Source organism: Manis pentadactyla, chromosome 16 (assembly GCF_030020395.1).
Source record: "Manis pentadactyla isolate mManPen7 chromosome 16, mManPen7.hap1, whole genome shotgun sequence".
NCBI classification, from domain to species: Eukaryota; Metazoa; Chordata; class Mammalia; order Pholidota; family Manidae; genus Manis; species Manis pentadactyla.
Genome location: NC_080034.1, coordinates 44,975,047 through 44,985,524, shown reverse-complemented (window position 1 = coordinate 44,985,524; position 10,478 = coordinate 44,975,047). Strand labels below are relative to the sequence as shown.

At 36.2% G+C, this 10,478-nt stretch overlaps 1 non-coding gene and 1 pseudogene across 1 annotated transcript; one reads left to right on the top strand and one right to left on the bottom strand.

Moving 5' to 3' along the window:
• Positions 1 to 293: 293 nt before the first annotated feature.
• Positions 294 to 366, top strand: TRNAR-CCG (transfer RNA arginine (anticodon CCG)). Its single transcript has one exon. It is a non-coding gene; the product is annotated as a tRNA-Arg (tRNA).
• Positions 367 to 3,209: 2,843 nt separating this feature from the next.
• LOC118924168 (U6 spliceosomal RNA) lies at positions 3,210 to 3,302 on the bottom strand (annotated as a pseudogene).
• Between the last annotated feature and the right edge of the window lie 7,176 nt (positions 3,303 to 10,478).

Genomic DNA, 10,478 nt, shown 5'->3' with positions numbered 1-10,478 from the left:
TTTCCATGAGGGTTGCATCAGCCCTGGACTCAGTGTTCCTCCCTACCCCGTCCCCAGTCATTAATCAAAGACTACAGGATTCACTTTGAGGAACAATCTAATAGTTCCTGACATCTATGTACTAGGTTTTGCAAATTTTACAGTGTTGCAAGTAGTTTTAACTGTTGGTGAATTTCATCCCAAACAAGGAATACTTCAGTAAAAGGATCTTCAGATCCGCGGTAGGATAGGCTCCGCCTTCACATCTCTAGATACTCTTTGTATATTACGTTAAAAACGCTGTTTTGGCGGTTGGCCGCGTGGCCTAATGGATAAGGCGTCTGATTCCGGATCAGAAGATTGAGGGTTCAAGTCCCTTCGTGGTCGCTTTTTTCCTTCTCTTGTCAAATTTCTCTGCTGCACTGGATAATTTTAAAAACACTTGCAGTTTGGGTTGCAGATTTTTCCTTCTTGTTGCTGTCCTCTAGCTGTCAGAAAGGTAAAATTCTTACATAGTAAGTGTGCATGGCACGCCTGCTGCGTGACAGGTGGTTTGCCAATGAGCAAGGCAGAAATAGCACGTGTCCCCAAAGAACTGACTTTCTATTGGACCCGACCGATGAAATCAAGTAAACACCGAAACAAAATGACTAAAATTTGTTTCAAGTCCTATGAAAGAAATAAGCAATATGCTGAGATCAAGAATATGGGATGGGGCTTCTTTCGGCAGACTGCTCCTGGCAGAAGGAGTAACAGTGCTAACTCGCTGCAAACCAGAAGGCACTTACTTAGTTTTCTCAAAGCTCAGATTACTGAATTTTGGAGGGGATCCTCCGAAAGAAAAGAAAATCGACTAAAATGGGTAAAAATGAATTAACTTTCTGGGAACAAAGTCTCTCACTAGGATTCTCTATGACTGGCTCTGAACATGGTTTGAAGTTGGTGTTCTCCAGATACTCATTAGCTATCATAAATATAACTGCCAGTACCTCCTAAATAGTGATATCAGAGAGAAGCCTAAAGGCAGAAGCCACCAACGGCTTTTATTCCAAACTGAACTGCCTTCTGGAGCAACTTCTGTTAGGGTAAGTAACTTATCATGGTAAGTTCTTTGATAGGTAATCATTAATAAGTTCAGTTTTAACAAGAGTGCAGATGCCAGAAATGGATCTAAATAATATGGAGGTCCTCAAAAAATTAAAAATAGAACTACTATATTATCCAACAATTCCACTTCTGGATATATATCCAGAAGAATTGAAAGCAGGCTCTTGAAGAGATATTTGCACACCTGGTGAATAGTGAATAGTGAATGAATTTAACCAAGGAAGTGAAATACTTGTATTTCATCAATATTAGCATCAATAGCCAAGTGGTGGAAGAAACCCAATATCCTTGGAAAGATAAATGAATAAATAAAATGTGGTATATACATACAATAGAATATTATTCAGTTTTAAAAAGGAAATCCTGTCACATGCTACAACATGGATAAACCTTGAGGAAATTATGCTAAGTGAAATAAGCCAGTCATAGAATGACAAATACTGTATGATTCCACTTATAGAAATATCTAAAGTAGTCAAATTCATAGAAACAGAAAGTAGAATAGTGGTTACCGTTCTGGCAGGAATGGGGAATTGTTTAAGGAATATACGGTTTCAATTGTATAAGACTTTTTTTTAAGTTCTGGAAATCTCAGAACAATGTGAATATGCTTAACTGTACTGAACAGTTAAAATGGTTAAGATTGTAAATTTTATGTTTTTAAATTAAAAATATAAATATTCATCTTTTATAAAAATCAGTTGGCCATAAATGTGTGGGTTTATTGCTGGACACTTCATTCTATTATGCTGGTCTACATGTCTGTCCTTATGCCAATACTATACTGTTTTGGTTACTGCAGCCTTATACTAAGTTTTGAGATAAAAAAGTGTGAGCCCTCCATCTTCATTCTTCTTTTTTCAAGATTGTTTTGGTTATTCATACTGCAATTTGATAGGAATTTGAGGAATGGATTTTTATTTTCTGCAGAAAAGGCAGTTGGAATTTTGATAGGGATTATATTGAATCTGTAGATCACTTTGGGCATTAACAGCTTAACAATTTAGAAACACGGGATAACTTTCCATTCATTTGGGTTCTCTCTCTTTCTGCAATGTTTTATAGATTTCAGTGTACAAGTATTTCACTTCCTTGGTTAAATTCGTTACCAGGTATTTTATTCTTTTAGATGCTATTATAATTGGAAATGCTTCCTTACTTTTCTTTATGGATTGTTCATTGTTAGTATAGAGAAACACATCTGATTTTTATGTGTTGATATTGTACTCTGCAACTTTGCTGAATTCTTTTACTATCTTTGGTAGTTTCCTTGTAGATTCCTTGGGATTTTCTATGTATAGGATCATGTCATTTGTGAATAGAGTCAGTATTACTTCTTCCTTCTCAATTTGGATGACTTTTATTGATTTTTCTTATCTAATCGCTCTGGCTAAATCATCCAGTAACTTCAAACAGGTATCTTGTCTCATCCCTGATCTTAGGGTGAAAGCTTTCAGTCTTTCAACATTGAAGATTATGTTAGCTGTGGGGTTTTCATAAATGCCCATGTTGAAGAAGGGCATGATGTTTTAAGTGGTGAAGCACCATCTCTTCCTTACCTCATGTTCCATGAAAGGGGGATATATGTAATAAAACTGATGAAATGGGGTCAAAAATAGGAGTAGTGTCATTTCAATAAAAATGCCGCCTTTCTATATCAAATTGGTAGAAAGTTAAAGGGTCCCAGAGAAGATGAGTTAATTGAATTCTCTATTAAAGAATCCTGGCCTAATGATATTTCAGAGACAAATCTGATATAAAGACTTGTACTGTGCCTTTCCTAGGAGCCTTCTGCTAGTGGACCACATTCATCGTTTACACCCATTCATCAGTGGAGACATTAGGCCTGTACTGTAGTGATTATACTTTGGTCTTCTGAACCTGCTTTCTATTCTGGGTATTCTGCATTTTTTTTAAAGTATCTTCATTTTTATTTCATCTAGACCTATCTACAAATTAGCTTAATTTTAAGTCCACTTTTTAAATCTTAGACATATTTTACACTAGGGAGTATCAGTTTAGGTCAATTATATGAACTCAATAGCTAGGGTGAAATTTACCATTCTAAGGACAGCTTAGTCAAATCCTCATTTCTTGTTTTCAATTTATCATTTTTTTCCTTTAAAAATATGGAACACTTAATGAATCTGCATGTCATCCTTGCACCGGGGCCATACTCCTTCCAACTTTAGTGTATGTGTTGCCAAAGTAAACACTATTCTGAATTTTACCCACACTGTAAAAGCTGAACAAGGCAGGTACTCACTTTCTATTACTCTCAGTTTTTAGCTAGTATACAATCATGTGACCTTGGCTAAGTCCACCAGATTCACTTGCAAGCAATTGCTATGTGCTAAGATCTAAGGAAAGGTAGAGAATCCATCTCCTGGGAATTGAACACCAGTGAACAGTGAAGTAATGACTTTCAGAGAGAACTATGACTCACAATTTATGGTTTGTCGTAAAGCCTATTTGCTTTCATTCTAAATGCTTACTCTACCAAGAGGTCTGCTCTTCCTAAAGGAAGAAGTGAGATGATAGAAAGAGTGAAAAGCTTTATCAGCAGGTGATCAGTGGTTCTTAAATGCAAATACAAAAATGCATGTGATAATGTTTTCACTTATCTGTAATGAAAGGAGAAAAATGTAGCAATGAGTTTTCCACAAAATAGATATACTTAGTTTAAGGATCTTTACTCTTTGATCACATACATTTCAGAACTGACATTTAAAATGTTTTCTTTTGCTTTGATACTTTAGAGCTTAACAATTAATAATAAAAGTTGTAGTAGTGTCAGACCAAAAGCCTTATGTTTAACTAAAACATATAAAATCCTATTCAAAATAACTGGTTGCAAATTAATCTCTTATCAGAATACATAGAACAAAAGGCACTTAGAACAAGGGTCATATGGGGGAAGATAAGGATCCATCTTTCTGCATTTGGGGACTCCTCACCAAATATGAAAGTTGATTTCTAGTACTGTCTAATATTTGGCATTCCAATATCCACACATGGCATTTAAAATAAAATCCATAACTGCATTTTGCTGCTTATATAACCTTGGATCTAAAATTAGACTATGAGCTGCTTTTAGGCAGGGAATCAGTTTGTATTTTATGAAATTATATTTAAGTTGTAATTAAGTAATTAAGCTGTAATTAAACTGTAATGAAGTCAGATTTCAAATAAGGTTAGAATAAGTTTCCAAAGATTTAGGACAAATAGATTACTAAGGGGATAACATCCTCACAACACATTGACTTTGTGGAGGTGAGTTAGAGGCAGTTGAGAGGAATAGAAATCAAAATCAGAGCTAAATAGGGATATTGTGATTCTAATGTAATTCCAGAAAGCACCAAGATGCAAGAGTTAGAGACAGAATTTTTAAAAAAAGAAAAACAAGAGAGAAGCAGAACTTCAGGACTACTAGTCAGATGCTGAGCTTTTATAGTCCTATTTATTGGTACTGTTTTTCAGGTCACATGCTTAGCTCTGGTAATTTGAAGATGACTAAAAGACACAAACTAGAGAGGAAGAGCCAAGTAGACAACAGCACAGGCAGGACAATTAGAATTATGTAGCAACATCCACAGGGTAGTATGGGGGACACACAGGAGGATGTGGAATAGACTTGAGGGTCAGAGGCAAGTTGTGTGTGTGTATGAGCATGTGTATGAAATGCTGCTGTTTTGGTTAACAATGCTAGACAGAGAATGATGCATAGCAACTGAGTCTCAGGATACACATTTGCCAACATTCACCACTGAGTCCTGCTCACCAAGGTTTCTTTAAAGGAAATGGGGGAGTGCACTAAGGGGTAAGTGTTTCTTCACAGAGGACTTTCAAATGATTACAAGCTAGCAGGGCAAGGGGGAAAAACTATTGTCTCTCCTCTCTCACTGTTGCTTCTGTCTGTTGACAGAGGCAAAAGTAGAGCACAGGTCCTTGACGGCAACTGAGACCAAGAAAGTGTCAGAGGAATGACAGGATAATAAACTAAAAACAAAGTTCTGCTTTATGAGTAAGTCTGTCCCAAACACTTATATTTTTATAAATAAAATTTTAAAAATTGCAGAGGTAAGTCATACAGCTGATGTTTCTAACACTAGAAATTATACTGTCTGGTGGTAAAACAATGAATGTAGCTTTTGCCTGGAAAAAAAATTGAAGCTACTTCAGTAAATGCATTTCAAGTTTAGTTTCATCAGAAGAGTAAAACAATGTTAATAACAACTGATTAACAACAATCATACAATTAACAATAGCCATCACTGAGGCAAGTCATGCTTTTACTTTCCACAATTATTACAAATCTTGACATCTATACAGATATAAGTTTCACATTTCAGGTGGATAAAACAAGTAGCATTATAACTGAGGCTCATTAAACATTTCAAGAGTTTATCTGAGCAATAGTTTATTTGAATCAGGCAGGCAACAACAAACCTGAAGTGGTTAAGAACGTTGCACCACCAGGGGTGTAGGGAGAAACTTTCAGAGAAAAGGGAGAAGCAAAGGAAGTGCTGATTGGCTACAGCTTAATGCCTGGTTGTGACTGGTCGTCCTTAGGTTTCAACTGCAAAACTTTGAGGCATTTACAGTTTAGATTTTGATCTGCCTACGTGGACTGCTACAGCATCAGAGCCACCTCAGTCTAATGGCCTCTTCCCTTAATTAAATTTAACACACTACATGGTATTAACATAAAAGAAATAAGACATTTTTGATAAAGAAGAGAGTACAGGTAAATAAATTTAGTCTTACTTGCAACTTTAGCTTAATTAATAAACACTCTGTTTAACTCCCTGGGTTGGAAATACCCATATTCTTTAGTTCAATGTTTTCCAAAGGGATATTACTGGAATTTTGGTTGGAACACCACTTTCTTGATATTCTACTATAATATATTCTCCCCTATTTTGTATAATCTATAGCACTATATACTATATTATAATATACTATAATTTGTCTATAGTATATATACTACAGCATATACTTTATAACACTATAATGTTTATGATTTCTGGACCTCACCCACAAAATCAAGTGGCATACCCAAAGTCATTGTGACAACCAAAAATATCCCCAATATATATATATCCAAATGGGGATTAGAAGCTAGCAAGGCCCTGGCTTGAGAACCACTGCATATTAGCACAGATAAGGAACTTGCACAAAGTTTATTCATTGCTTGAATAAACAAGGCATTTTAAGTTTCTAGTGATTTGCTCCATAGTTTCCTTTTAATTAAAAGTTGACTCCTTTTTTTAAAGGGAGATTCATATGTCTTAGAATGTTTTAAAAGAAGCATATATTAGTTTGTTTCCGTAAGTGAAGACAATGAAGAAAGGCCATTTCACAAACAAGTTGAGAGTACACCAACTGTATCTCATAGACCTTGAAAAAAGAAATCTTGAGAAATTTAACAGCGTGTCATAGTTTTATATAAATAGAATAATTACATTAACAAACACATGATACATAAAGAATTGATTTTACCTTTTTGTTTTTTTTAATTTAAGAGCATAACTTAAAAACAGTCCCACTTGGTCAGGGCTATGTTCCTCCCAGCCCAATACATATGAATCCAAAATTGTGGGAGGGAGCAATGATCTCCTAGACAATTCATGAGTTACATATACACTTCCAAAAGATCAGAGATTCCCATGTTCATCCTCTCACCAATATTTCTAAATATGTTTGAAATATTTTAATTTTCCCCTTATGTTTTTTAAGAGTAAATTTCAAGAATACTATATAACTCTGGGATCTGTCAATTCAATTTATCTTAATTGAACTAATTTCAGTAAACACTTAGGGAATTCAAGTGCCAGCACTATGCCAGCTGCAAGCATATACAGATGACAAACAGTCTGTTTTCTCTGGATCTGCTCCAACATCATTAGGTCTTTATGGCAGTTTGGGAACAGAGCTACATACAGTGGAGTGGTCCAGGTTTTGAACAATAAGAACATCTTATTTATCAATACTTTTCAACTCATACTCAGTATTTTTAAAAATTTAAGCATCATATACAATCTTATGAAAGTTTCACATGAGCCACATTGTGGTTACAACATTCACCCATTTTATCAAGCCTCCCCCCACACCCTATTGCACTCACTGCCCATCAGCATGGTAAAATGCTGTAGTCACTACTTTTCTTCTCCATGCTGTAATTCCTTCCCTGTGACCCACCTGCATTATGTGTGCTAATCATAATGTCCCTCAATCCCCTTCTCCCTCCCTCCCCCCCATCGCCCCCATCCCCTTTGGTAACCACCAGTCCCTTCTTGGAGTCTGTGAGTCTTCTGCTGTTTTGTTCCTTCAGGTTTGCTTTGTTGTTATACTCCACAAATGAGTGATATCATTTGGTAGTTGTCTTTCTCTGCCTGGCTTATTTCACTGTCATACTCAGTATTTTACAAGCCTTTCTGGATATAATAAGTATCTTTTCCTGAAACAGAGAGCAGTGAATTATGAATATTACAAAGCAGTAATTTTCCTAAGGGAACTCTTAGAGAGGATGGACACTTCCAATATTTCACCCTTCTAAATATGAAAATTTTCAAGTATTTATAGGCTTAAATAAATACTCTTCATTCTTCCTAAGAGGCCTGATTGGAGCTTAGAACTAGTCTAGGTGAGACTGACTCCTAAAGAAGTAGGAAGACTGAAAACTTACACTAATGTCTGCTAAACCAACTTCTAGCCAACCCATTCCTGGACATGCCCTTGACGGATTTGCTAACGTTAAGTGAATGTGGTATAATAACAAATACATTTGGTCTTTGACCCCAGTTCCTGGCACAAAGCTCTTCAACCCTTGGAATTCTCCAGTGATGTGAATGTTGTTCAAGATTCCCCTCTTGATCTTAGGCTAATAAGGTGCCTTAGGAGAGTGCCCTTAGATAGCCTCAGAAAGAGGCTGGTCACCAGAAAGTCCAAGTGATTAGAGGGTTGGAACTTTCAGCCCCACCATCCACCTCTGGAAAGGGGAAGTGGAGGGGCTGCAGATTGAGCTCTATAAAAACTCTTAAACAAGATTTGATGAGCTTCCACATTGGTGAAGCAGCCACATGGCTAGTGGGTGGTGCACCCGTTTCATGGGGACAGAAGCTCCTGCCATCAGAACCTGTCTGGACCTTCTACCTGCATATCTCTTCATCTGGCTATTCATCTGTTATCTTTCATAATAACCTGTATAATAAAATGGTTCTTTTGAGTTCTGTGACCCTTCTAGCAAATTAACTGAACCTGACAAGGGGGTCATGGGAACTTCTAATCTATAGCCAGTTGGTCAGAAGCACAGGTAACAACTTGTACTTGTGATTGGCATCTAAAGCAAGTAGGGTGGGTAGGGCTGCAGTCTTGTGGGACTGAGCCCTTAATCTGTGGGATGTGACACTAAACAGTGCCAAGACTGAGTTAACTGTTTGGTGGAGTTGAAAGAAACACACAGAAGTAAGGAGCTACCACAGAACGTTTCATGACTGTATTCGTGGTATTTCCCCGCAGTGTCTCTGAAGGTCAACCACAAGGGAAATCTAAAATTTTACACATATTCATCAGCTATAAGTCTTTTTCCTTCTCTCATATATATATATATTTTTAATGTCCAAAAAGGATTGCATTTTTATAGGAAGCTTCCCCACATTCAGCATATTTAGAGTCTTTCTCTATAAATATGGATTTTTCTGATATGAAATATGGCTTTGTTCTCAGGAAAGCACTTCCCACACTCAGCACAATGATAATGTCCTGCCCCTCACCCCGCATGAATTCTGAGATGTTTAATGAGGTGTAAGCTCAATCTTACATCCATTATGTAAACTTTCCCAAACTTATATCCATAGTATCTCTCTGTTGTGTGCAATCTGATGTGATGTCAGGCCTATATTCTGGCTAAATCTTTCATCACATTTTTTCATAGCAACAGGGTTTCTCTTCAGTGTGTATTCTGTGATGCTTAATAAAAAAGTGGGCTCTGATTAAAAGTTTTCCCACAGGTGGATTAATGATTGTGCATTGAGCATTGACCCCCCTATACAGAATTTTATTGTTGTTAACAACCATTTGATCAATAAATATGAGAGATGCCTTCACAACAACAACAACAACAACAACAAATATATATATATATATACACACACCTCCAATTGTAAAATAAATAAGTAACCGGGATGTAATGTATAGCATAAGGAATATAGTCAAAATATTGTAACAACTTGGTATGGTGATAGCTGGTACCTAGAATTATCATGTATATAAATGTTGAATCACTGTGTTGTACACCTGAAACTAATGTAATACTGTGTCAACTACCCTTCAATAAAAAATAATTATCTAAAAAAAAAAAAAAAGTTTTCCCACAAACATAGTATTTGTAGGGTTTTCCTCCCATACATATTACCGGGTATTTAAGAATGTCCAAAGTTTAATTAGAGGCCTTTTGCACACCACATTCATAGGATTTCTCTCCAGTATGAAGTCTCTGATTCTTACTAAGATCTGAACTCTAGTTGAAGGTCTTGCCACATTGATCACATTCACTTCGTCTAGGGTATGGGCTCTATAAAGCAGAATCAGATTTGAGCTCATGGTGAAGACTCTCCCACACTCATCTCACATTTATAAGATTTCTGCTCAGTGTGGATCTTCTCATGGAGACAATGTTGGTGCTCCCACTGAAAGCTTTCCCACAAATTTTACATTTATAGGGTCTCTCCCAGTATGAAGTCTTTGACATCAAAACTTGAACTTTTCACATTCATCACATTTATGACATCTCTCTCTCATAAGTATTTTCTTTGGTACAACTTTTATGGCTACTTTGTGATCTCTTTTTTGGGATAAAGATTCTCTCCCTCATCAATAAGGTATTTTTTTTATGCCCTTCATACTTTCCTCTGGTTCACAAGTGTGTTCAAATGTTGGCTTCTGGGGATCACATTCTTTTCATCTTTCTAGGGACACTGAGACTCTACTTCTTCAGAACTTTTCATCTCTGAAGTGAATCTTACATTTCTAAACTTATATTCACCTTCACCTTCTGAAACAAAACAAAAAAATTATTTAAATTTTACTCCTAATGAAGAAACATGACTATCAAATAAGAGTGATAAATCCTATTTTCCTTTGTTCAATAGATTTGTAAATCAACTGTAGATGATGGACATGACCATACACAAATTTACACTAAGTTGTAATTTACTTTCTATATTATTAGCTGTGGAACCCTGAGCAAGTCATGTAACTTCTTTGTGCTTGTTTCTTTATCTCCAAAATGTAGACAACAGTTCTTACTTCACAGGATTGTGGCAGCACAGAAAACAGCCCTGACACACTATAAGCATTATGTAAGGAGCTGTTATTGTTATCACTGTTGC